This window comes from Ovis aries, chromosome 4 (genome assembly GCF_016772045.2).
Source record: "Ovis aries strain OAR_USU_Benz2616 breed Rambouillet chromosome 4, ARS-UI_Ramb_v3.0, whole genome shotgun sequence".
Lineage (NCBI taxonomy): Eukaryota > Metazoa > Chordata > Mammalia > Artiodactyla > Bovidae > Ovis > Ovis aries.
In genome coordinates, this window is record NC_056057.1 from 32265783 (window position 1) to 32293616 (window position 27834).

General features: G+C 41.9%; 1 long non-coding RNA gene across 2 annotated transcripts in view; it reads right to left on the reverse strand.

Moving 5' to 3' along the window:
• Window positions 1-27834, reverse strand: part of LOC105610700 (uncharacterized) — a 174382-nt gene that overhangs the window by 60297 nt on the left and 86251 nt on the right. The window contains exon 5 of one of the 2 annotated variants that reach the window (XR_006059608.2): window positions 10360-18923. The exons of the other annotated variant lie outside the window; for it this stretch is intronic. This is a non-coding gene — a long non-coding RNA (uncharacterized LOC105610700). The remainder of the gene's footprint in view (window positions 1-10359; window positions 18924-27834) is intronic. 2 annotated transcript variants of the gene reach the window in all.

The following is a 27834-nucleotide window of genomic DNA, read 5'->3' on the forward strand; positions in this document are numbered from 1 at the left end:
CTGAGGATAAGAGGGAAGCAAAGAGAGGGTCTAATAAGAAGGAATGAGCAAACTTTAAACTGAATTAAAACATTCGTGAGTTGCAGTCAATTTAATTCAAATACAGAGATAAGCCATATAAAATTACTTTTTCTCATTTTGAAATATTACTTTGCCTTGGTCTATTTTCTTAAACGTTTAAATGTTACAGACAGGGTTCCAAGCTCCTTTGCACTCACAGGATTCCAGACTCTGTCCAGGGGGTTAGCTATGCAATCTGAGCACACCTCCCTTCCTCTCCTTTGCCTGGAATGTTTGACTCTCTGAGCTCAGCCAAAGACCTGGCTGGGGAGGTGGCTCATTCATTCTCTGTCGACATGAATGGTGGATAATGGTTGTTTGCACCTCCCTTAGGTTAATACTCAGAAAGGAATATAAATCTAGGGAGCTCTAGGAAGGGGGCTTCTGCCTGTAATAATGGTATACTACTCTGGTTATATTTTCTAAGTGTGCCTGGATTGGTGAGAGAGAGAGAGAGAGAAAAATGGGGTGAGGGGTTGTAAGGAGGTAGGGAAAAAGAGAGGGAGGTGGGGAGAGAAAGAAAGCAGAGGGGAGGAAAGGAGAGGAAGTGGGGAAAGGGGAAGGGAGGGCAGGGGAGGGGAGGAGAGGGGAGCTATTGTGTGGCATTTAATCACCTGAAAATTCTTAGCCATAGTGTTGTCTTTTCTTGGGTATAACACAAAACAAGTTGTTATCCAAGTAAACACAGATTTTTAAAAAATTCTTACCTTTTTAAAATTGAGATATAACATGTAACACTGTGTACGTAAATGTATACAATATATAGATGTAATACATTTTTACATTGCAATATGATTACCACTGTGGTGTTAGTAAACACCTCTGTCACAAACACAGAATTTAAAAATTCTACAAGCAAAACAAACCAAACATAAAAGTGCAAAATTAAACACTACGGTTAAGTACCTTCTTTATTAGCAAGTAAAAGTAGCCATGAAGATAGGTACATTCTCCCCGGAGGTCACAGGCATTTAGCGTTTCATATGGCCCACTATTTATAAAGCTACCCAGTGGCATCTGGGCCTTAACCATTGCCCGGAACTGCTCAGCTTCCTCAGAGCCCCTCCCCTGGTAGGAGAGGCAGCGAGGTGCTTCCTCAATTTAGGAACAGGTTTTTTTCCCGTTTCTTCCTTTTCCGTATCTACACCGGATCCTGACAACTGAGAACAAAACCAGACAACGAGCCTCTGAGCAGACTTACGCTTGATGGGCTTGTTCCTAAACATTCATTCAGGGCAGCAGAGCCCTAAATCAGCTATGACAGGGGGAGGGGTCTGCCTTGCAACCAGAAAGGAGACATGGCTCTCCATCTGCCACATGGATTCTTGGCACTGCAGGGACAACAAACATGAAGGGGCTGAGCTCCTTGCCTGGCATGAGAGTCCCCCCTGACAGGTTCTGCCTAGTGGGAGAACTGCTGCGTAGAAAAGAAAGTGTGTTATTATTTTTGAGCAATATTGGGTATTTATATCCAGGTAGATAAAATTGGTGTTGTAATTTATATTTTTGTATTGGCACATTTATTATTGCGTATTTAGTGTTTTTCCTCTATGTTTTCTTTTTTCTTATTATTTTTTTGTATATTAGAAATATCAGCCCTTTGATCTGCTATATAGGCTGCACATTCTCTCTCCACTTTTCATTTGTCCTTAAATTTTGTTCAGGGCAAATAATTTGCCATGCAGACATTTTAAATTTTCATGTGATCAGATCTGTTGTTCTTTTAGAACTTCTTGGTGTTATACTATGCTTAGAAAGGCCTTTTCTATCTCAACGTGATAAAAATTCTCATCCTTCCAGGGTCTTTGTTGTTGATTTTGTGTGAATCTTTAGGGATCTAACTTTTTTTTCTTTTCAAATGTTTGAAAAGAGATCTTGCATATCTCTTCTCCAATCTAAATGACTGAACAAGTGAATGAAAATAAGGTTTGGAGCTTGTCAAATATTCTCTCATTTCTTGCCTTTGCGCTGGATACAGAGCAAAGAAGGGATTGAGAAGGGACCGAAGAGATTACACATCCCTCCTATTTTTGTCACTTCCTCTAAATAATAGTTTAGAGGCACTTCCTTTGTAGCTCAGTCAGTAAAGAATCTGCCTGCAATGCAGGAGACCTGGGTTCAATTCCTGGGTCAGGAAGATCCTCCAAAGAAGGAAATGGCAACCTACTTCAGTATTCTAGCCTGGAGAATCCCATGAACAGAGGAGCCTGGCAGGCTACAGTCCACGGGGTTGCAAGAGTCGAATACGACTTAGTGACTAAACCACCACAACCACCTAAATAATAATTAGTTAACAAAACAGCCATATTGGAAACACAATGTCTCTCAGAGACTTGCAATACTTTCACAAGTTTTTACTGGTTAAAGTCTTATCATAATTTTCTTAAGGAGCAACTTTCTTCCCATTCTAGATTCCAGACAGATGATTTGGACATTGGCAATCTGCTCTGGAAGAAATAAACTAGCATTCCATTCCTGGCTGCATTTGGTTGAGGCTCTGTTGAGCGTGGGTGATTTGGGGCAATAAAAAGAAGGCCAGCCATAATAAGAATTGTATCTGTTTGAAAAATGGACACATTTCAATTGCTGCAGATTTCTGGTACTGTTTTAAGATACATGAAAAACCACAGAAATATTTTGCCCACGTGCCCCCAAACTCTCTATCTGACTATAGCTCTCTTGGATTTAAACATACCAAAGTGATCAAGGGTCATTTCCTGAATTTCTGCCAAATGTTCCGATAAACTTAAACTGGATTGATTCAAATTCCAAGGAAAACACTGAAGTGATTTGTGAAAAGGAAAAGAGATGTTTGAACTAAAAACATAGTCAATAGTAATTTACAAACTGAAGATGATCTTATGTCAATACTCAATTTGGGAAAAGCAACTCTCGTAGGAATTTCCCTTCTTTCCCCCAAGATACAAATAGCCAGCATGTTCATATGGACTCCACAGCTTACCGTAAATGGAAGAACTTGCATTTCACTTCTAAAAATAAGTAAAATATTCCGTAAAAAGAAATAAATCTCATACTAAAGAGTCCCTTATTAAAACAGGTATTTTTACATTTTTACCGTATAGATATTAATTATTTATGAGGTTAAAAAGAGATGCATGTGTCACTAAACTCTTGGACCTGATCTGGAGTTAGGCCTTAGACTGAAAATTCCAAAAGTCTAATTTATTTGGGAAATGCTAGAACATCAGCTTTTACCTTTGTAAGGATATTATTTTGTTGTTCACTGTGGTGAAAGATTAAAGCTTCTTTGTTCATTTACTCACAGGAAAAGAAAAAGACTACTTTAAAACATAATGGCAAACATGCAGGCCTTGACAGATTTTATCAGGCATATGTCTTTCACCCAAGATTCCACATGGTTTTAAAATTCTCACTCTTATTTCATTCAAGCAGTTAAATTTGTAATGAATTTTATGCCCCAAATTTGCAAAAAGGATAAAAATGAAAAGATAGCTTTTAACAAGGGTAAGGGAGGAGCAGGCTAAAGCTTAGAAATTGGAAAGAGCAGTTCTGGTAAGACAAGCAAAAGCATGTGAAAAGATGCTCAGCATCACTAATTATCAGAGAAATGCAAATCAAAACCAGAATGAGGTATCAGCTCACACAGGTAAAAACGGCTATCATCAAAAAATTACAAACAGTAAATACTGGACAGGGTGTGGAGAAAAGGGAACATTCTTACACCTGTTGGTGGGAGTGAAAGTTGGTACAGCCACAATGGAGAACAGAATGGAGGTTTCTTAAAAAACTAAAAAAAATCGTTGCCATGTGATCCAGCAATCCCACTCCTGAACATATATCCAGAGAAAACCCAATCTGAAAAGATACATGGGACTTCCCTGGGGGCCCAGTGTCTGAGACTCCGTGTTCCCAATGCAGGGGGCCTGGGTTTGATTCCTGGTTGGGGAACTAGTTCCCATATGCTGCAACTAAGACTGCACGCCACAACTAAAGATATCATGTACTACAACTAACACCAAGCAGGTGTGTGTGAAATGTGAAAGTCCATCAGTCGTGTCTGACTCCTTTTTTTTTTTTGCTAAACACATCTTATACTTTTTTTAAATTAATTTGAGGATAATTACTTTACAATATTGTGATGGTTTTTGCCATACATTAATGTGAATTGGCCACAGGTATACATGTGTCCCCCAGATCCTGAACCCCCTCCTACCTCCCTCCCCACCCTAACCGTCTGGGGTGTCCCAGAGCATTGGCTTTGGGTGCCCTGCTTCATGCATCAAACTTGCACTGGTCAGTTATTTTACATATGGTAATGTACATGTTTCAATGCTACGCTCTCAAATCATCCTACTCTCATCTTCTCCCACTAAATCCAAAAGTCTGTTTTTTACATATGTGTCTCCTTTGCTGCCCTGCATGTAGGATCATTGGTACTGCCTTTCTAAATTCTATATATATATTTAATATATAGTATTTGTCTTTGTCTTTCTGACTTACTTCACTCTGTGTAATAGGCTCCAGGTTCATCTACCTCATTAGAACTGACTCAAATGAATTCCTTTTTATAGCTGAGTAATATTCCATTGTGTCCAACTCTTTGCAATCCCATGACTAGCCCACCAGGTTCTTCCATCCATGGAATTCTCCAGGCAAGAATACTGGAGTGGGTTACCATCTCCTTCCCCAGGGGAACTTCCCAACCCAGGGATCAAACACAGGTCTCCTGCATTATAGCTGGATTCTTTACCATCTGAGCCACCAGGGAAGCCCCAAGACCCAGCATAGTCAAATAAATAAATAAATAAAAATATTTGTTTTAAAAGAATAAAAGAAAAGATACATGTACCACAATGTTTATTGCAGCACCACTTACAATAGCCAGGACATGGAAGCAACCTAGATGTCCATTGGCAGAGGAATGGATAAAGAAGACGTGGTAAATATATACATGAGTATTACTCAGCCATGAAAAAGAATGAAATAATGCCATTTGCTGCAACATGGATGGACCTAGAGATTCTCATACTGAGTAAAGTAAGTCAAATAGAGAAAGACAAATATCATATGATATGGCTTATATGTGGAATCTTAAAAAATGACACAACTGAAGTTATTTATAAACAGAAATAGAGTCACAAATGATGTAGAAAGCAAAAAACTTTAAAATTACCAAGCAACTGCAACAGGGGGATTGTGGTGCTGAATGAAAAGCCCTATTTGGGCTACAACTCTATAAATCAGCTGGACTTGTCACCATCTGAAAAGAGATTCCAAGAAAAGAATAATACCTCTAGAATCTGAATAGATGAAAGATTGAAAGACATATATAAAATGTCAATGATGATTATTTCTGGGTTTAGAATTAAAGGAGTTCTGATTTATTTTTAATACTTTTGGGGGACATTTTCCTATAAAACATGTTATTCATATGATTTTTAAACATTTTTTTGAAGTGCAAAAAACAAACAAAAACAACAAGATAATAAAACCCCTTTATCTTGAGTTATTATCTATTCCAAATGTTACTAATTGTAACATTTACTCTGCCTAACAATGTTGTGTTAGGCAGAGTAAAGGCTCTCCAAAGATGTCCAGGTCCCACTCTCTGGGGCTTGTGCACATGCTACTTTCCATGGCAAAAGGAACTTTGCAGATGTGATTAAGCTGAGGATTTTGAGAGGTTCAGGATTATCCTGGATTAACTTGGTGGACCCCCTGTAATCATGAGGGTCCTTATAAGGAGGTAGGAGGATCCAAGTAAGAGAAGAAAGGTAGTGATGGCAGAGCAGAAAGCTAGAGTCAGAGGAAACATGCAGATGCTAAACTTCTGGCTTTGAAGATGGAGGAAGGGCTATGAGCCAAGGAATGCAGGTGGCCTCAGAAGCTGAAAAGGGCAAGGAAATGGATTCTCCTTTATGTCTCCAGAAGAAACATAGTCCTGCCAACACTTTTGATTTTAGCCCAATGAAACTGATTTTGGATTTGTGACCTCTAGAACTATAAGATAATAAATTTGTTTTGGGGTTTTTTTTTTGTGTGGTTTTGATTTTTGTTTTTCTAATAAAGCACTTCTTTTTTTATTATTTATATATGTATTTGTTTATTTGGGATCTTCCAAGATCAGGAATCGAACCTGTGTCCCCTGAAATACAAGGTGGATTCTTTACCACTGGATCACCAGGGAAGTTCGGTTTGAGTTGTTTTAAGCCACTGAATTTGTGAGAATTTTTTTTATGGCAACAGTAGGAAACTGACACATTAGCCTAGCCCAAATCAAGCGTGAAATGCATAAATTTTCACTGACTGAAAAAAGAGGTCTCACACAGAGAAGGGGAAGCCCATATAGAGTTTTTTTTTTTCAATGAGTGAAAATTTATGCATTTTACACTTGATTTGGACTAGACTAATGTGTCAGTTTCCAACTGCTGCCATTAAAAAAAAAAAAAAATCACACACAAAATTCAGTGGCTTAACACAACCCAAACTGGGCTTTCCTGGTGATCTAGTAGTTTCTTGCAGTGCAGAGACACACAGGTTCGATCCCTGATCTGGGGAGATCCCACGTGCTGCAAAGTCTCTAAGCCTGAGAACCACAACTACTGAGCCAGTATTCTAGAGCCTGCGAGCCTCAACTACTGAGCCGAGTGCTTCAACTACTGAAGCCCACAAGCCCAGACCCTGTGCTCTGCAACAAGACAGCGGCTTTTCAGGGGGTGCGAGTGGTAAGGAATCTGCCTGCCAATGCAGGAGATGTGGGTTTGATCCCTCAGTGGGGAAGATCCCCTGGAGTAGGAAATGGCACCCTACTCCAGTATTCTGGCCTGGAAAACACCATTCGAGAGGAGCCTGGTGGGCCCCAGTCCATGGGTTGGCAAAAGTCAGACATGACTGAGCACACCTCTGTGTGAGAAATTTTGTGTAACAGTATTTTCAACAGATGAATACAAAGGGCTAGCAGCGTGGAGTAGGTGTGTAGGGAAAAGAGCTGGAGTAATTGATCGGCATAGGGACCATACTTGCAATCAAAAAAACCCAAGGTAAGGGAGTGGAGGACATCAGTGGATATCAGCTCCTCCCAAAATGAGAGTTTCAAGGTGAAGAAGACCAATTCCAGCAGACAGCTTGGTGGAGACTCCAATCCTGGAGATTCATTGTTAAATTTTTTTCTTTCCTGAACAGCCAGGAGCAAACAAATTTGCCCCACTCAACAAACATCTCTAGAAATATGTACCCCATGATTAAAACTGTGCCTAGGGGTGGTTTTCTGGGTGATAAGACAAGCATAATTTGTCTTCCTCCCACTTGCTAGTGAGATGACCTGCAGTGGGTCCCCAGGGGAGGCCTGGCAGAGAGGAGAGCTGTCGTCCCTGGAAGTTATTAAACATTCTGTGAGGACCAGTGCTGCCACCCAGCCCTAGATAGGGCCAGGGCCATTAACAAAGAGCAGGATGACAGCTGCCTGAGGCTTTGAGAAGGGAGGTGCCTCCCCTTCCCCTCCCTAGTCAAGCGTGCAGGAACCCAGGGCCATCTGTTCTTGGCTGTCCTACCTCCACAGGCCCACTGAAGTCACACAGACCTCAGGGTGGCCAGCTCCCAGCATTCCAAGCTCAGCCACGGAAACAGCTCCTTAGCTCAGGGGCACAGGGTAACACAGGCCAGCATTTCCCCCATGGCTGTCTTTCCTGAAATTCCAGTGTTCACCATATAGATTGTAGGAAAACTTATTTTAGTGAAATTTTGTGTGCTAGACAGCTGAGACTTGCAAGGCATGAATGGGAGTTGTTTTGTAAGGGGACTAGTGGCAGATGGCTTGACCTCAACTACTTGGAATTCTTGCAAATTTCCAATCATCTGAGGGCCTCACTTTCTTCATTGCAAAAAGGGACCATACTATCAGAATCTAATTGGATCTAATTCATATGACTGTTATGAGGTTTTCAGCCTGCAACTTTTCTAGGGTTCAATGTTAGCTGCTATCACTATTGCCATTGTTACTATCGTTGGTACAGCTTTCTCAGGCTTTTCCTTATCCATTCAGCAGAGACATAGTGACTGCTCACAGACACCAGGGACACAGAGGTGAGTAAATTCCCTTAGCAGCCCAAGAAGAACTCAGGTTTAGGACAGATGTATGCAAACCTATAATGATGATAAGCTGGTCATATCACCATCACAATAACACAGAAAAGGAAGTCTAACTGCAGTTACTCACAGTTCTTTGATCCAACCTTATGGATTACAATTGTAAACTGGCACTCACTGACATATTATGTTTGGTCTACTCATATTCAGTGACTTTAAAATTTTTTTACTTTTTATAAAATGTTTCAAACCTACAGAAAACTAAAAGAAATAATACAATAAGCAGACATATGCCCAATATCTAGATTAAATCATTGCTATCCTTTTACTATGTGTGTGTGTGTATACAGAAAGAAAGAAAAAGGAATTTCAAAACATTATTACACTTCATGCCTAAAAATCTCAACATGAAACTCTAAGAAAATTTAAGAACTTCCCTTATATATCATTATATACCACAATACCATTAGCACACCCAACTAAGGTAACTAGAAACTCCTAATATCATCTAATACCTTGCTCAAACTCAAATTTTCACAACTGTCCCCATGATATCTATTATAGGTGATTGTTATTCCAAACTAGGCTCCAAAAACTCTCAGTGCGTATGGTTATTATGTCTAGTGTAAACGTTCTCATCTACAACAGTGCTCCAATCCTAATCTTTTTCTTTTCTTATGAATTTGATTTATTGAAGGAACCAAGATGGTATGTCTTATATGACAATCCATATTCTGGATATTTCTGATGGTTTCCTTAAAGTATGCTCAAGGTTTTTTAAAAAACTATGTTTTTGAATTAGTGTAACCAAATGGATAAGACCATGGGTTCAAGAGCTCATAAAGTTGGATTCAAATCCCAACTTGCTACTGTTTAGCTAAGTGACTATGACCAATTTGCTTAAACTTGCTGAGCCTCAGTAACCTCATCTTTAAAATGGGATTAGTGATTATCCATGTGATATTTTGGAGAAGGAGATGGCAACCCATTCTAGTATTCTTGCCTGGAGAATTCCATGGACAGAGGAGCCTGGCAGGCTACAGTCCACAGGGTTGCAAAGAGTAGGACATGACTGAGCAACTGCCCCTCACATGTGATACTTTAAAATGTTATACAAGGTGATATATTCCAAGTACTTAAAGCTGACACCTCATCAGTGCTTGGTAAATTGGTGCTTCCAATGATGGATTTCTTCCTTTTGCAATTATACTCAGGACTTTGAGAAGCCAGCAAAGTTCTTTTCAATTATTTGCAGCTTGCACCCTCTCTGCTGTGTTTCCTCTGCTTTTTCTACCAGGATATAAAAATAAAAAAATTATGTTGTGTTCTGGCTTTTCTCCAGTGGGGAATAGTCCCTCTCCAGCAGAGTAGATCCTCAGGCTCTTACTGCCCCCCTGTTTCATTGTCCCTCTAACCCCAGGATCCAACACAACATATAATGTTTATGTGTTTCAGAAAATAAAAGGTTTAACTCTGGAATATGCTGGCTTGTTCCACACCTTCACCCCCAAGTTAGAATTAGCAAGTTAAAGAGAATTTTAGAACTTGGGCAATTTTGTACAGAATTCTGGATTTTCTGCTTCTTTGGGGAAACATCAAAAGACCTGTCCAGTTGGTGGCACAGTGCATGAGCTGCTGCCTTTGAGCAGGCCCCCATGCTATCCTCCAGTCAGTCCCAGTACACCTCAGACATCTGAGTGGTCCCTAACACACCTGAGCTTATGACTGCATTAGTTAAGTTTCTCCCGTAGGATACATGTGAAGAAATTTATTTGAAGGAATTGACTCATGGCACTGTGGGGTCTGGCAAGGCTGAAATCCATAATTCATGCAGCATTTTGATATGATGGCCTTGCAGGATTCCTTCTTCTTGGGGAAGCCTCATTTTTGCTCTTAAGGCCTTCATAATGAGGTCTGCTCACATTATGGAGGGTAATCTCTTTTACCTAAAGTCAATTGATTATAAATGTTCATCTCACCTACAACATAACTTCACAGCAACATGCAGAATGGGGTTTGGCCAAACAGATAACTGGGCACCTTCACATAAGGTGAAACATAACATTAGCCATCATGACAGCTTTGCTCCAGAACCAAACTTAGGAATGTTGGATTTACTTAGCTTTCTCGTCTCAAAGGCCTTCTCCTCCTTCATATTAGTTTTCCACTGCTGTGTGGAATGGAAAGGTTAAGCCACAAACTTAATGGCTTAAAACAAAACAAATGTATTACCTCACAATTTCTGTAGGTCCGAAGTCTGAATGTGGTGGGCCTGGATTATCTTCTCAGGGTCCCCCCTGACTGAGTGTCAAGGTGTCAGGTGGGGCTACATCCTCTCCGAGAGCTCTGGATCCCCTTTTCAAGCTCCCTGCTTTTTTGACAGAATTCATTTCCTCGCAGAGGCCTCAGGGCTGAGGTCTCTCAGCTGAAAACCACATGCTTCTGCTTCTTCTGTGACCAGCCGAAGACAACTCTCTGCTTTAAAGGCTCATGTGATTGGGTCAGTCCTACCAGATAATTTCCTGTAAGGCCAACCGTGCTTACAACATAACCTAATCACAAGAGTAAAGCCTGTCATGTTCACAGTCTTGCATATTGATTATACTGACCGCCTACTCGGGAGGAAGAGGTACCGAATCTCGGGGCCCACCACAGAATTCTGCTTAATGCGGGCTTATTCAAGTCACTTGCAAAATTATTATCCTCCATATTCAGAGAAAGAACAAAAATATAGTGAGATGATAAAAAATCAACCAGTGAGCACAATTTCCTAATGAGAGGTAGTTAGTGGCTCAGCCACTTCTTTCCATGGAGGCGCAGGAGAATCTTTAAATAAAGCCTTGTTAAACTGTGCATTCTCATAAAGTATAAAAGGGATCTCCCTTTCTCCCTTTCCACAAGCTCTGCCTTCAGAGTAAGAGTTTACTCATCTTTTCCCAGTCTGAGCTTTATTGTTGGCTTCTTGTAAAACCAGTCTCAGTTGCACCCAGTTAGGCAGGCATAAAAGACTATGAAAGCAAAACCAAAGAGCTACCCAGACTCTTCTGGCATAACATTTTAAAATCATCACAAAAGGGAAAAGAGGGGAAAAATCCCAAACAGGGAAAAAAAATCCCATTCAGACATGCGGTCTCAAAGGAGCTTAAGACAGTAAACCAAAGTTCATACAAGTTCCTTGTGTACTGCTATTTGGTGTATAGGGGAAGCAAATTGAAAAGTGAAAAAGGCAACCTTGAAGAAAGTCTGCAGAAACAAAATTTCAAACCAATAGAAAGGTTGACTGGGCCACAAAATGTGCTGTCACATTTACGGGTTTTATGTTTTATATAACGCTCCCCTATGTTTTTTCCAGATTATTCGATAAAAAGAAGTCATGCGTTCATCTACCAAAAATCAGCAGTAGCAATACATAGTTTTCAAATTTCTGTTATAGGTCAATCTCTGCACTGGTTATGCTGAGAACACTTGCCCCAGAATATTTTCCCAAAAAATCTTTGCTGAAAAGTTTGAAAAGAGAGAAAGAGGTGCTTCAATTCACTTATTTGTTTTTCTTTTACTGGAAGACCTGGAAGAAAAACCCACGCATGACTAGGTGAGAAGCACTCATTTTCCTATGGACCCAAAGTTCATAAGTTTAAGCAACAGAGAGGAACCTAAACCATAAAAAATAGTTCATAAATATCACCATCGTTATGTATTTCAGTCTGTTTTACAATGCCCTGCATTTGACCATAGACTTAGTGATCTTCTGAAATGAACTGTTGGAAGTCCCCGTCAAAAGAACTTTTCCTCCACAAGGAGCCATAAATGATACCTCACTTGAAGTAACTGTGATTAAAAGAGTTTACAAGGAACTGAAATATTCTCATGAATTTTAATGTTTAACTTAAGCATTTCTTCTCCAAATGAAATCTAAACGGAAACTTTGCCAAATACCACTTGTAGCCAGGAGAACTCACAATGCATTCTGCCAAGTGCTCGGAAAGGTTGAGAACAATGGTAGCCATCTCAAGAGAGCTTTTAGATCATGGATTTTCCCCCTGATCTCAACTTTGGGGAGCTATCTATTTTGTATGTCTAGGATATTTCTTATTATATGTATTTCATGATGGAGAAGAGAGAAGAGGGTGACAAAGAAATAACAAGTTGGCTTACTTGCAAGTTGTGACCTAAAGAGAAATACAGGCATAACACAGGGAGAGAGAACATCAGGAACACAGCCCAGGCAGAGGCTAGGAGGAGTCACCAGAAGCATTTAGTTCTCCATCTTCCTTATCCCCAGATAACCCTGAGTAGCGGTCTGGAAAGACAGCCTGTGGTTTTTTTGGTTGACAGAGCTCATAGTCCATTGAACCAATTTTCTTGCCTCATGTATAAACTAAGGTCACTTTCAGCCCTCAGACTTCATTTCAGGGGAAGGTAAGAAAGAGGATACTGTAAACACAAGTGTCCTTGACAATATAAATTATAGTTCCCAGAAGTTTCCTTCATATGTTCCAATGTTATTGTTATTATTGTTTACCAAAATCACAAGCCGTTCCCTGGAGATATCTAGAAGACAAGCCGCTTAAATCAACACCTCCTACAAAGTAAGCACGTTCTCAGTTCTTGGTCTTCATCCATGCAACCGTTCCTTCTTCATGATACTCTCTCCTCCCGCTCCTGACTAAGGAAAATTAGATTCTCTTCTCTGACTTTGCATTAATTTTGCATGAGTGCTCACTTCCTTTTTTTATTCTCCCATGGCAACTCCATATCTGATAGGATCCCTTTTAGAACGGCAATTCTCTTTGACAAAAAAATGAAAGTGTTTATTCAGTGTCTACTGTGTGTCTATGGTGTTAGGACAAAGACTAAATTAGGGTATCTCAACCTTGCTTGAGTTTTTGAACTGGATAATCTACTGTGTGTGGAGGGAGGGGAGGAGTCAGGCGGAAGGTGTGTAGGTTTAGCAGCATCCCTGGCCTCTACACACCAGATGCAAGTAGCAGCCCCGTCCCTCAGTGTGACAACAAAAAATATCTTCAAATGTTGTTAAATGGCCCCTGAGGAGGAAAATTATCCCTTGCTGAGAAACACTAGACTAAAGGAATTATAAAAGAAATATAAGACAAAGACCCTTTCCTTGAGGAGTTTAAAATCTTATGGAGACAAAAAATGTTAGATACAGAGCATCATTAGAAATGATCTTGATCAAGTCTTTTTTTTTCTTAGTTAATAAACTAAATGAGACACAGAGACATTAAATGACCCAGTCAGTTGTACAACAGAAACATTTTAGAAAAAAAAAAGCGGCAAATAATCAAGCGTAGATAGTATTTGATTGGCTGCAGGTGTCATGAAAACCTAAAGAAGGAAGAGAACAATGCTGGTGAGCAGCGGCATGAGGAGAGTAGAACTGAGTCTTAAACGACTTGGTCAGAGGACCGTGCTCTCTCCAGAGCTTCAGAAGGATGAGATGGGCAAGAAGAAGAGGAAAGGCGATGCTAGGATGACCACAGCGTGCGCAGAGGCTTGCAGGAAAGAGCAGAGCGTGGAACATTAGAGGAAGGAGGCAGAGACTAAGCCAGGCTAGCAGGAGATAAGGATGGACAGGCTAAGTGAGTCTAAATTCTGCAGGCCCTTGATCTCCTAGAGGAAGTTCCAGTGCAGACTCAGAGCCCTCCAAAAATATTTCTGATATCCTCTAGCGGAAGGTAGAAAAATGGAAACTCACAAAATGGGAGTTAAGAGATCTGGGTGCTAGCTGCAGCAGTTCACTGGCAGTTGAATAACCTGGACAAGCCCCTTCATTTCCCTGGGACTCAGTTCCTGCATCTCTAAAATAAGAGGGTCCAATTGGATGATCCTTGCGGCTCTTTCCAGCTCTCATACTATATGACTCAGTGAATGCACACTCCTTAAAATCCCCCCATGAGAGAAGACAAACCTGATCGTTGGGTTTCACAGCCTGAGAATAATCGTCTGTGATTTGATACACCCTCTGAGCCCACAGCACCTCTTCCTTCTGGGCCAAAAGGGCTGTTTGTCACATGTCCTCACATGTCTCAGCAGGTCCCCAGGGGGTCTTGAGGTTTGTGAGGAGGGAGGAGTATAACTACTGGCCTAACCACACAACATCACATCCGTATGCAAAAAGCCTGACTACAAGGAAAATGTGCTAAAACCCCAAATGTTCCTGATTAGTTGCAATGTTTTCTGTTACAGAATAAGGTCTGCCATTCCCGGCCCTGACTTTGGCAAATGCATGATTGCAAAGTCAATCGGGTTCAGAATAAATAATGTACAACAGCTGAAGACAAGTGAATAGAGAACATGTTGGCAAGAGTACTGGAGTGGGTTGCCATTTCCTTCTCCAGGGGATCTTCCCGACCCAGGGATCAAACCTGGGTCTCCCGCATTGCAGGCAGACGCTTTACCCTCTGAGCCACCAGGGAAGCCCACCTAACATGACACTGACATATTTAGTAATAAACTCTGACAAAGCCAGCAAAAGGGGTTAGTGTAGTTTAGAATGGATGAGGGCAAACAAAGAGAAAATGAAACAAATTAAGACTTCTGTTCAATGAAGTTATTATAGAAAAGGTCCAAAGACAGAAGAAAATGGGGAAAGATATTTGCAATGTTTAAAACCAATGAGTCATTAATAAGTAGAATATATATGGAATTCCTAAAGGTTAGCAAGAAAAAGAAAGTAGTCCCAATGGGAAAACCAGCAAAGGCTATGAACAGGCAATTTCCAAAAGAGAAAGTTCAAAAAGCTAAAAGGCATATCATGAGATAACTCAAAATAAGAGAAGTAGAAAATTAGAGGAAAGATAAGATATTGCTTATACCTATTAGGCTATTTAAAATTAGGAAGCTGGATAATGACATGTTGGCAGAAATGTAGGAACTTTTAAGTACTGTTGGTGGAAGTATAAACACAGAGAGTTCCAAATCTCATCACATAAATCATCGAAATCAGGTATGGATGAGACTCGAGCTTTAATCTACCCAGAGACAAAATTTCTCTCCATCTGTGGATCTGTGAAACTACAAAACAGGTCATCTGCTTCCAGAATACAATGGTGGGACAGTTATAAGATAGACATTCCTGTTCCAAAAGGGGAGCGGGGGGGGGAAAGTCGAAGGAATAAAGGGAACCCTGGTCCCAAGAAAGTCAGAATCTAAATAGGGAAAATTTCATTGAGTTTCAAAGCCTAAGAATAATCCTCTATGACTTGACACACCGTCTGGGCCCACGGCAGCTCTTCCTTTTGAGCTTACAGTAGGCCCATGGTGACTCTATTCTTTGGGCCTGTAGTTGCACCTCAGAGTCATTCTTCCTTTTTCTCGAATGGCAGCAACTGTTTGCAGTCAAGTAGTTCTTATCAGCTCATTTTCTGTCTGTAGAATTTTGGAAGTCTGAAAGCTTTCTCTCATTTCTTCCTTTCTCTGGCTTTTTCAGCACAAGCTGGCAGTGTTCCTGCTCATTTAATATTCTCTGAAACTTTGTGGGTCTTCTGTATATGCCACAAGGGCTCATGACATTAGAGAAGAAGGTTCTCCATAGATATGTTCTGTATAACTCTATCTATATTCCTAGCTTCTGCTGAGACAACTGAGTGGATCCATGAGTCACATGCCTAATTTCTTCAGCAAAAGGCTGTCCAGCCACAACCTCAGGTTTAACAGTAGATTTTCTGATAACAGTATCCTTTGTAGTCTGGGTAAACTGAGAGGCTCCCCAATTAAAGTGCTGATCCCTTTTCATTTAATACTTCTTTCTTCCACTTATCATTCCTCTTATATTGCTGTAAGCAAAGAGAAAACAGGCTGTCTCTTCAACCTTTTGCTTAGAAGTCTCCCCAATTAAATATCCAATCCTGTATCTTATAAATTCTGCTCTTCACAAATCAAAGAAAACACAATTCAGCCAGGTTTTCTACCACTATATAACAAGGATAACCTTTCCTCCAATTTCTAGTAACATGTTTCTCATTTCCTTCTGAGTTCTTGCCTTTAATGTTCATTTTTCTATGATATTCTATACATATGTGGTCTCCAAGACCACAAAAGCTTTCTCCCCTTTGCTCCTCACTTCCTCATGAATCCTCACCAGAACCTACTTTTTCTATATGATGAGCTTCAAAAGTTTTCTGTCTCTGCCCACTACCCAATTTCACAGCCTTTCCCACAGTTTTAGGTATTTGTTACAGCAGCACCGTACTTCCAGGTAGCAGAATCTGTGTTTGTTTCCAAGGGCCGCCTTAATAAAATAAGACAAAATTGGTGACTTAAAACAATGACATTTCTTCTTTCACAATTCTAGAGGCTGCTGAAATCATGGTGGCATCCCTCTGAAGGCTCTGGGAGAGACTCCTTCCTGTCTTTTCCAGCTTCTGGTGGCTCCAGATATTCCTTGACTGTGGCTGAACAACTTCAACATCTGCCTTCATTTTCACATGGTCTTTTCCTCTTCCTCTTCTCTCCAAGGACACTTGTCATTGGATTTAGAACTCACCGATATAATCTAGGATGATGTTGTCACTTTGAGATTTTTAATAGTTACATTTGCAAAGATCTCTTTTCCGAATCAAGTCACATTCACAGGTTCTGGGGCTTAGGATGTGGGCTTACCTTTTGTGGAGCTACCATTCAAACTACACCCACATCCCGGAGAAATCCTCACCTCAGTTCACATGAGTATAAGCCAAAAACATTCACTGCAGCACTGGATGAGGTAGTTGGGAGTCAGATGCCCACCACTTGGACAGTACATAGATGAAATATGGTGGATGATCACTGAATCAGAGATATTTACATTTCACAGTCTACCCTTGTTCTCCCTACATCTCCTGGCCACCTCACAGCTGCTTAGGGAATGTGCTGTGAGTAGCAGTGACCGTTGTTTCTTCAGGTGTGAAGAATGCAGAAGCAGATAAATTCTCCATGCTTTCTCCTTCTCTGTATCAGCAATTCTGAGAGTCATGTGGCCCCAGTGGCACAGCTGTGAAATTCAAGTGTGAAGGTCTCTGAATCACAGCCTAGAAAGGAGGTGCCCTGAAGAACCGCTTGACCCACAGGGGACTCTGCATGAATGAGAAGTAGATTTCTATGTGTTAAGCCACTGCAAATTGGGGGTTGCTTGCTATTTCAGCATATGTAGCCCTGCCTACCTTGAAATACATACCCCCTTGGATAGGTCAGGGTGGGGTGTTGGGGGGAGGTGGGTAGAGGTGAAATAGGCAAAGGAGATGAAGAGGTACAAACCTCCAGTTATATAACAAAAAAGTCACAGAGATATCACACATAGCATAAGGAGTACGGTCAATAATACTGTAACAACTTTATGCGGAGACACAGTTACTAGGCTTATCACGGTGATCATTTCATAACGTAAGCAACTGTCAAATCACTATGTAGCACATCTGAAGCTAACATAATATGGTATGGCTAGAAAATCCCAGGGGCGGAGGAGCCTGGTGGGCTGCAGTCATGGGGTCGCACAGAGTCGGACACGACTGACGTGATTTAGCAGCAGAAGCAGCAGTATACGTCAATAAAAATCGATTAATTAATTGACAGAATAAAAGGAGGGATGGTAAGGAGGAAAAAGAAAAACCAGTTAAGGAGCCTGGAGATCAGGAAGTTCAGTTCAGTTCAGTTCAGTCGCTCAGTCGTGTCCTACTCTTTGCGACCCCATGAATCACAGCACACCAGGCCTCCCTGTCCATCACCAACTCCCGGAGTTCACTCAGACTCACGTCCACTGAGTCCGTGATGCCATCCAGCCATCTCATCCTCTGTCATCCCCTTCTCCTCCTGCCCTCAATCCCTCCCAGCATCAGAGTCTTTTCCAATGAGTCAACTCTTCGCATGAGGTGGCCAAAGTACTGGAGTTTCAGCTTCAGCATCATTCCTTCCAAAGAAATCCCAGGACTGATCTCCTTCAGAATGGACTGGTTGGATCTCCTTGCAGTCCAAGGGACTCTCAAGAGTCTTCTCCAACACCACAGTTCAAAAGCATCAATTCTTCAGTGCTCAGCCTTCTTCACAGTCCAATTTTCACATCCATACATGACCACAGGAAAAACCATAACCTTGACTAGACGGATCTTAGTCGGCAAAGTAGTGTCTCTGCTTTTGAATATGCTATCTAGGTTGGTCATAACTTTCCTTCCAAGGAGTAAGCATCTTTTAATTTTATGGCTGCAGTCACCATCTGCAGTGATTTTTTACAGTCACTCATAGCTTAAAGATCTTGTTACATTTCTAAAACTTATCATTTTTTGACAATTATTGATATATAAGCTCTCAATCCAGCCTGCTTCTTTGGGTATTCATTTCTTTTCTAGGAAGTTCCTTTTGTCACATAAAAATTAACATCAAATAAAATGTATGCACCTTTTCTCTTGTAAATCTTAGTCTTTATCAGTCTAATTTGTAGGGCCCCAGTCAATGAATCTAAGAGAATAAAAGGGAAAAGTTTTTCCTCTTGAGCAGATTTAAAACAGCTCTCAAGTCTATAGGTCTTGAGAAAAAAATAAACTCTGACACTGTTTCCACTGTTTCCCCATCTATTTCCCATGAAGTGATGGGACCCGATGCCATGATCTTCGTTTTCTGAATGTTGAGCTTTAAGCCAACTTTTTCACTCTCCACTTTCACTTTCATCAAGAGGCTCTTTAGTTCTTCTTCACTTTCTGCCATAAGGGTGGTGTCATCTGCGTATGTGAGGTTATTGATATTTCTCCCGGCAATCTTGATTCCAGTTTGTGCTTCTTCCAGTCCAGCGTTTCTCATGATGTACTCTGCATAGAAGTTAAATAAGCAGGGTGACAATAGGAAACCTGAAAAGGTAAACAGATCTGATGAACTGTAACAGGATCTTGACTAGGAATGTGGCAGGAGAGTGGAAGGGAAGGTGTGGATACCAAAGGTGGACTAAATGAAATACAATTAAATCCAACACTTTCACCATGTTCTCCAAGTCCAACATGAGATGTTCCCTTCATCCCCCCCTTAACCCATCACGCTCCAAACAGTGGTCTCCCAGGTTTATTCAGCCTCAGGGTCCAAACTCTTGCAGTTCTCTTTATTTTCAACAGTTACCCCCCATCTTTCCATGTCCTTTCTCATCATTCAAGTGGCCCCTTGAACCTCTGGAAAGGTTCTCCCTGACCATACTTCCTCAAGTAGCTTCCCCCATTACTCTCTCTCCCCTTCCTTTTCTTTATTCCGAGCACTTCCCACTAGTTGAAAGTAAGGTCTTTATTGTCTATTATCTCTCACCCTGTGAGACTGCAAGCTCCAAGACAGCAGGCACTTGTTTGACTTATTTACCACTGTATATACGGTGGCTGGAACAATGGGTGGCGCATAGTAAGAGTTCAGTAAATATTTACTCCATGAATGGCTTGTGAAGAAAGCTAAGTAGACTCTGATATGTTCAGTCCAAGTAATATGGAGTGCAGAACTACTGCCGTTAAACCAAGAAAAGGAGAATGTTTTGAGGAACTGATAATGAATTCAGTTCTGTAAATGTTGATTTTTGAGGGAGCCCGTGAGGTATCCAAGTGGAGGCTTCCAACAGGTTGTGTGTCAAACATTGGGAGAGACCTATAGACTTGAGAGCTGTTTTAAATCTGCTCAAGAGGAAAAACTTTTCCCTTTTATTCTCTTAGATTCATTGACTGGGGCCCTACAAATTAGACTGATAAAGACTAAGATTTACAAGAGAAAAGGTGCATACATTTTATTTGATGTTAATTTTTATGTGACAAAAGGAACTTCCTAGAAAAGAAATGAATACCCAAAGAAGCAGACTGGATTGAGAGCTTATATATCAATAATTGTCAAAAAATGATAAGTTTTAGGAATGTAACAAGATCTTTAAGCTATGAGTGACTGTAAACTATGGGAAATTAAGTGAGAGAAACTACGGGAAATTATGAGAGAAACTAATGGAAGATAAGGGTTATCTTAGCAAGGTTTGCTTGTCCAGGTCTAACTCTCCATCTTCGTGGCCATAAAACTTCCCCAGCAGAGGGGATTTATGACAATCCTTATTTCTCAGGAGTTTCTGCTTTCAGTCAGATAAAGAGAGATCTGAGAAGGCTTCCTCCCGCTTCTGTTGAATCTCAAATATCTTAGCTCAAGACAATCCTTCTGTCAGATTGGTGTATTTGGGGGTGGCACATTTGGCTGTCCTTCAAAACCATAAGAAGAGATAAGATAGTAAAACAGAGAGAACATCACCACTTGAATGAGGCTGTGGTATGCAATGCTTGGGCCCCAATGTGGTGCTTCTTCTAGGGTCCTTGAGATCCAGCTATAAATTTTACTTTTAAGCAGAAAAGTATAACAGCAAGATTCCAGCACACTTATCTGGCAAAATGAGACAGACATGATCCCTACCATCTAGAGACTTTTTGCTTAGCTAAAACATTCATGTGGTATCATCTCACACTGGTCAGAGTGGCCATCATCAAAAAGTCTACAAACAATAAATGCTGGAGAGGGTGCAGAGAAAAGGGAACCTTCTTACACTGTTGGTGGGAATGCAAACTGATACAGCCACTATGGAGAACAGCATGGAGAGTCCTTAAAAAACTAGGCATAAAACTACCACATGTGCATGCTAAGTCACTTCAGTAGTGTCCAACTCTTTGCAACCCTATGGACTGTAGCCCACTAGGCTTCTCTGTCCATGGGATTCTCCAGGGGATTCTCCAGGGGATCTTCCTGACCCAGGGATCAACCCTTGTCTCCAGCATCTCCTACCTTGGCAGGCTGGTTCTTTAGCACTAGCACTACCTAAGAAGAAGTCCTTAAAACTACCATACAACCCAGCAATCCCACTTTGGGCATATACCCTGAAGAAACCAAAATTGAAAAGGACACATGTACCCCAACATTCACTGCAGCACTATTAACAACAGCTAAAACATGAACCCAACCTAGATGTCCATCTGCAGATGAATAGATAAGGAAGTTGTGGTACATACACACAATGAAATATTACTCAGCTCTAAAAAGGAATGCATCAGAGTCCATTCTAATGAGGTGGATGAACCTAGAGCCTATTATACAGAGTGAAGTAAGTCAGAAAGAGAAGGACAAATATTGTATGTTAATGCATATATATGGAATCTAGAAAGATAGTGCCAATGACCCTTCTGTGCAGGGCAGCAAAGGAGACACAGACATGAAAAACAGACTTTTGGACACAGTGGGAGGACAGCATGGGATGATGTGAGAGAGTAGCACTGAAACATAAATATTACCATATGTAAAACAGAAAGCGGGAGTTTGATATACGACACAGGGAACCCAAAGCTGATGGTCTATGACCACCTGGAGAGATGGGGTGGGGAAGGAGGGAGGAGGGCCTTCAGAAGAGAGGAGTCACATGCCTGCCTATGGCTGATTTCTGTTGACCTATGGCAGAGGTCATCACAATACTGTAAATTATTTATCTTCCAATGAAAACAAATTAATGGGGAAAAAAAACTCACTATAAGCTGAAGTTAGGGGAAGCACTGCTGGATCCTGAAACACCATCTTGAATCCCCTGCTACCTAAAACCCACTGTTCTGTTTGGAGGTACCCACCAGAGTCACCTAGGGCTGCAGAGGCTGAGACACTGCAGGAACCTGGGAAAACATCACTTTTGAACAGGTTAACTTAACAGTTCTGTCCAGATCAAGATGGGCTTTAAATCATCTATATCCGTCAGAGGCTTTTTACTGAGCAGTTTCGAATTCAGTGCAAGTTGCCCACAGCCACATTGAAAGAAAAGGGGAAATGCTAAGTCTAAGTGCTAAACCTGTTCTCATCCCTGGTTGCACATCAGAATCATTTGGGAAATACACACACACACACACACACACACACACACACACACACACACACACACACACACACACAGAGTGCTTTGGTCTCACGGCACACCCACTGAGTCAGAACTTCTGGGACCAGGACTTGGACATTAGTATTTTCCAAAAGCACTACAGGTGATTCTACTGTACGGGATGAGAAAAATGGTTTCAAACTGTAAAATTTGATCTCTTTGCTGTCCAAGGGACTCTCAAGGGTCTTCTCCAACACTACAGTTCAAAAGCATCAAATTCTTTAGCGCTCAGCCTTCTTAATGGTCCAGCTCTCATATCCACGTATGACTAGAGGAAAGACAATAGCTTTGATTATATGGACCTTTGTCAGCAAAGTGATATCTCTGCTTTTTAATACGCTGTCTAGGCTTGTCATAGCTTTCCTTCCAAGGAGTAAGTGTCTTTTAATTTCATGGCTGCAGTTACCATCTGCAGTGATTTTGGAGCCTGGAAAATTTTCCTTTCTCCTTTCCCTTCTCTCTCTCCTAGAAATTAATAGCGGACGTAAAAGTAATCTCAGCATGTATGCCTTATCTGTGGTCAGACTTGGGCCGTCATCTCCTTTTGAGCTCTGGCCAAGAATGGCAGTTGAATGAATCAGTCGTCTCCCTGTTCCCAAAGAGTCATGGGATGGGGGGTAGTGGGGATCAACTGGAGAAACCAGAGAGAAGGAGGGAGACTAGATCAGACCCCAGAGACAGTGGGACAACTTTTGTGGCTGCTGACTTGTTCACTTGGTATGTCCATTCCTTTTGCCTTTGCCCCTAAGGGTGAGTAGACCAACCACTAAGGAGTCAGGTCCAGAATTCACTTTCAGACTACTTTAGAATATACATGTGTTAAAATCCCAGAAGGAGGAAACTTGCTAGCTTTAAATGTTGGGTTGAATGACAGTTGAATGAAAGCACTGGGACATGTACATTATCACCCTGCTCCATGCAAAATGCTGGGCTGGATGAAGCTCAAACTGGAATAAGATTGCTGGGAGAAATATCAACAACCTCAGATATGCAGATGACACCATCCTAATGGTAAAAAGCAAAAGGAAACTAAAGAACCTCTTAATGAGGTAAAAGAGGAGAGTGAAATAGCTAGCTTAAAACAGAACATTCAAAAAATGAAGATCATGGCATCTGGTCCCATCTTCATGGCAAATAGATGAGGAAACAATGGAAACAGTGGCAGATTTTATTTTCTTGGGCTCCAAAATCACTGCAGATGGTAACTGCAGCCATGAAATTAAAAGACACTTGCTCCTTGGAAGGAAAGACTGGGAAACCTAGACAGCGTATTAAAAAGCAGAGATATCATTTTGCTGACAAAGGTCCATATAATCAAAGCTATTGTCTTTCCTCTAGCCATACGTGGATATGAGAGCTGGACCATTAAGAAGGCTGAGTGCTGAAGAATTTGATGCTTTTGAACTGTAGTGTTGGAGAAGACCCTTGAGAGTCCTTTGGACAGCAAAGAGATCAAACCAGTCAGTTCTAAGGGAACCAACTCTGAATATTCATCAGAAGGGCTGATGCTGAAGCTGAAGCTCCAATACTTTGGTGACCTGATGTGAAGGGCCAACTCATTGGAAAAGATCCTGATGCTGGGAAAGATTGCAGGCAGGAGAAGGGGACAACAGAGGGTGAGATGGTTGGATGGCATCACCAACTCAATGGAGTTAAATTTGCGCAAACTCCAGGAGATAGTGACGGTCAGGGAAGTCTGGCGTGCTGCAGTCCATGATCTCTACATGCTTTCCTTCCCCCTTTTCTTATTGAGTTGCACATCAAGAGCTTGGTCTTTCCTTGTTTCTTGGCAACAGAGCTTCCAGACAAAGTGCAAAGGCATGGACCTACAAAGACTAACAGAAGAAAGGCAGAGAAGATAAGCACATACACAGTGAGAAACAAAACCTGTGAGTATGAGAACAATGGGCCCCTTTGGTGACATGAGAGTGTATTTATCAAACCCCAGGTACCACAGCTCCTCTGCTCAAGTACTGTCTTTGTGTGCTCAAATAACAGCATTCGTAACATTCTAGTTGATGATTCTAAATTGACTGCTGATTGAAAATAAGATCGAGTCCTAACTTCAGGGACTGAAACATGTACAAAATAGTTATGTCAATGCAAGCCAGGATTATCATGGAGTAACCAAACGAGGGACAAAGATGAAAGGTGTAAAGAAAGGCAAAAGGCTGGAGGCAATTGTCCTTCTCTATTGTTGTGGGGTTTTTTTATAGTCCATTTTAATGGTAGGAAGATGTCCACTCATGGCTCCCATCATAGATGGAACCACAGAAGAGGCCTGCTTCTCATAGTCATGACTACAAAATCCCAACAGAGGACACAACCAGTCTGGTTAGATCAGGAGTCCACCCCTGCACCAGTCAGCCATGGCCAGGACCTATAGACAATCCCTGACTGCCAATGGACCATCTAGGAAGAGCAATCAACTGCTAGAAAAGGGGTCGTGTTGGCTTGTGAGTTGGACAGAAACCCCAGAAACCGTTCACCTGTGAGGTAGAAATGCACAGAAACAAACACAAGTGTCAGCCAATAGTGGTACCACGGCTAGCGCTCAACCCTTACCCAAAGACAGTGCCGTGGTTTCTTCTTGCAAAACAATACATACTGCTGTGTGGTGAGCAACCTCAAAGATGGTGCTAGTGGTCCCTGCTTCCGCATAGTCCTACTCTTCTCCAGTCTCCTTTTACTTTGAATGGGGCCAACTTTTGTGACCAATGAGATATTGTAGAAATGGCCAAGTATGGCTTCTGAGGCTAGCTCACAGAAGGCAGTGTGGTTTCCATCTCATACTTTTTTGCTTCACCCACTTGGGTGGGGCAGCAGGTAGAGACGGAAGCCAGGTGCTATGTTGTAAAATTACTTAAGCAGCGTTGTGGTGAGAACTGCATGGCAAGGAACTGCGGCTTCCTGCCAACAGCCAGCAAATAACTAAGGCCTGCTGCCAACAGCCATGTTATGAGCCATCTTGGTGGCAGATCCTCCATCTCCAGGCAAGCTTTAAATGACTATAGCCCCACCCAACATCTTGAATACAACCTCATGAGAGACCTGGAGCCAGAAATATAGAGCTAGGCCATGTCTGAATTCTTGACCCACAGAAGTTGTGAGATTAATAAATTTTGTTGTTTTGAGCTCTTAGATTTGGGAGTAATTTGTCACACAGCAATCCATAACTAACATACTCTGGGGATCTGCTCCCATTCTCCCATCTTGACTATCACATCAATAACTAGGATTAAGGTACAACATAACCTAACTGAGGGAGCACTGGATCTTCTAATAAAAGAAAAGGTTTGTGCCCCTCAAATAAACTGCAGGACCTAGCTACCACATATTGGCAGAAACTGGGATACGAGGTTTGTGAGAGAGGGTTCAACACCCCAGGAGACAGTGCTAAGATACGTCTGGGATGAATCTTAGAAGTGTGAAGAAAATAGTGAAATAGAAATGCCAGAATTGCCCTGGCAAACAGTGGGAAAGGAGAGCAAAGGGTTCAGAGGAGTCAGCATGCTAAAGTAGAGACGCTAAATAACATGAGAAAATGCACCCAATGCTTTTGTTCCATGGGAAGGCACAGGAGACACTGTTTATCAGAGTGATGAGGGATGCCCTGGTGAGAGGGCACCAACATCACTGAGGATGAATTGTGGTCACTCTCTGTAGGGCCAGTCAACCCTTACCCAGAGACAATGCCGTGGTTGATGGCAGGAGATGTTATTGTAGAACTGGGCTCACTGAGAGCAATGGGGATGGTAGGAGTCTGAAGAAGCCAGCAAGCTACTCTTAACCACCAGAAGCAAGTAGGTCACAATTTCCATAATCCATGGAGATAGTAATCAAACACAGGATTCCTAGGGCAAGACATAAGGGTAATATTCACTATACAAAAGAAATCAAGGATGGGTGATCAAGAGACTAGGGGCAATCCAGCGAAAATTTATGATTCCTGGTTCAATTTCTGGATCTGAGTCAGTGTTCTGATCTGGAAAATTGACTGAAAGAGAGACAAGGTCCCTAGAAGGGAAGACCTTTAACACTGTGATAAGTATATAGAGTAATGATTACTTCAATTCTTCCCTTAAAGGGATCTTTGGTCATTCACCCAGGTAACTGTATACTTGGAAAAGGAGAAATCCCAAACATTTTGAGGACTGTTAGACATAGGAATTAGGTTGACACTGAAACCCAGAGATGCAGAGCAGCATTATGCCCAAACCCCACTAGAAAGGGGGGCTAATGGAGACCAAGCAGTAAGTGGGGTCCTGCCTCAGGTTCAGCTCACAGGGAGCATGCTGCTTCCTCTGGCCCATCTAATAGTCCTTCTCCCTGTGCTTGAATATCAAACTAGAATATGGACACACTTGGTTGTTGGCAGACACCCCACACATTGCAGTGGGAAAGCCAAGTGGAAGCCTCTGACACTGCCCTTCCCCATTCCAGCCAAGATAGTAAGTTAAAAACAGTATCCAATCCCTAGGGGCTGGCAGATCTCAAAGATGCAGGGGGTGGGGTGATCTCTATCACACTGCCATTTACCTCATCAGTCTGGCCTCTACAAAAGCCAGGTGGGTTGTGCAGAACGACTGTGAACTGGGAAACTCAATTCAGCACTAGCCCCAACTGCAGCCGCTATGCTGTGCCAGATGAGATTATCTCTCAGAGAGCAGATTAACATTGCCTCAGGCTCATAGTTTGCTGTCATGGATTAGAAAAATGCATTCTTTCCAACCTCTATCAGAAAGGGAGATCAGATCTCAGTTTCTCCTTCACTTGGGACAGACAGTATCTTGCTCCAGGGTGTGTTAACTCCTCCGCCCTCTGGCAAACATAGTCCATAGAAATCTGGCCCCCCAGACATCTTGCGGAATATCATACAGGTCCCCTCTATTGGTGACAGTATGTTACTTGGACCTGAGAAGCAAGAAGTGGCAAATATGTTGGAGGCCTTAGTAATACACGTGCCCTTCCTATAGGAGAAAAATGCTACAAAAATTCAATGGCTCTGGGCACTGTTGGTAACACAGTTTCTCATTAAAGGATGAGGTGTGGCTGCCACTCAAATACCTCATGTTTCTCATCAAACATTCTCTGCTAGAGAATAGCAGACAGGGAAAGGAGTCATCATTCTGGCATGAATAATCGACCCTGAGAATCAGAGAGTGATAGGGCTGCTTTTGGAGTTCTTAGGTGGCTCAGTGAAAAAGAATTCACCCACCAAGGCAGGAGACGCAAGAGACGTAGTTTCGATCCTTGGGTCAGGAAGATCCCCTGGAGTAGGAAATGGCAACTCATTACAGTATTCTTGCCTGGAAAATTCCATAGCTAGAGGATCCCAGCGGGCTACAGTCCATGGGGCCGCCAAGAGTCAGACAATTGAGCACACACCCACGCAGGGCTGCTTTTACAATTGAGGGGAAAGGAAGGCTGTGTTTGGCACCCACGTAATCCACTTGCTGCCTCTTAATGGCAAATGGGTAAGTACAGCAGCCACAGTCCACTTCACACCCACCGAGTAAGTGCCTGGACTGGATAAGGGGAAGGAGAAAACTGCAAGGAGTAGAGAAGGAAGATGATGAGTATCAGTTGCAGCCTCCAGAGCAGCTGCTGTGGTGAAGGCTCTAGGTCATTTCTCTTACAAGTTTCCCCATGGAAAAACGCTCCCCAGCCCCAGAGGAGCTGTTTGCAGAACTTATTTATGAAATAAGCGAAGCAGAGGAACCAAGAATGAGCTACAGTAGGTCTGTGGTGCATCACCCAGGTTTACCACCTCCTTTGGAGCTTAAGCACTCACTCCCCTCCCCTGCTAA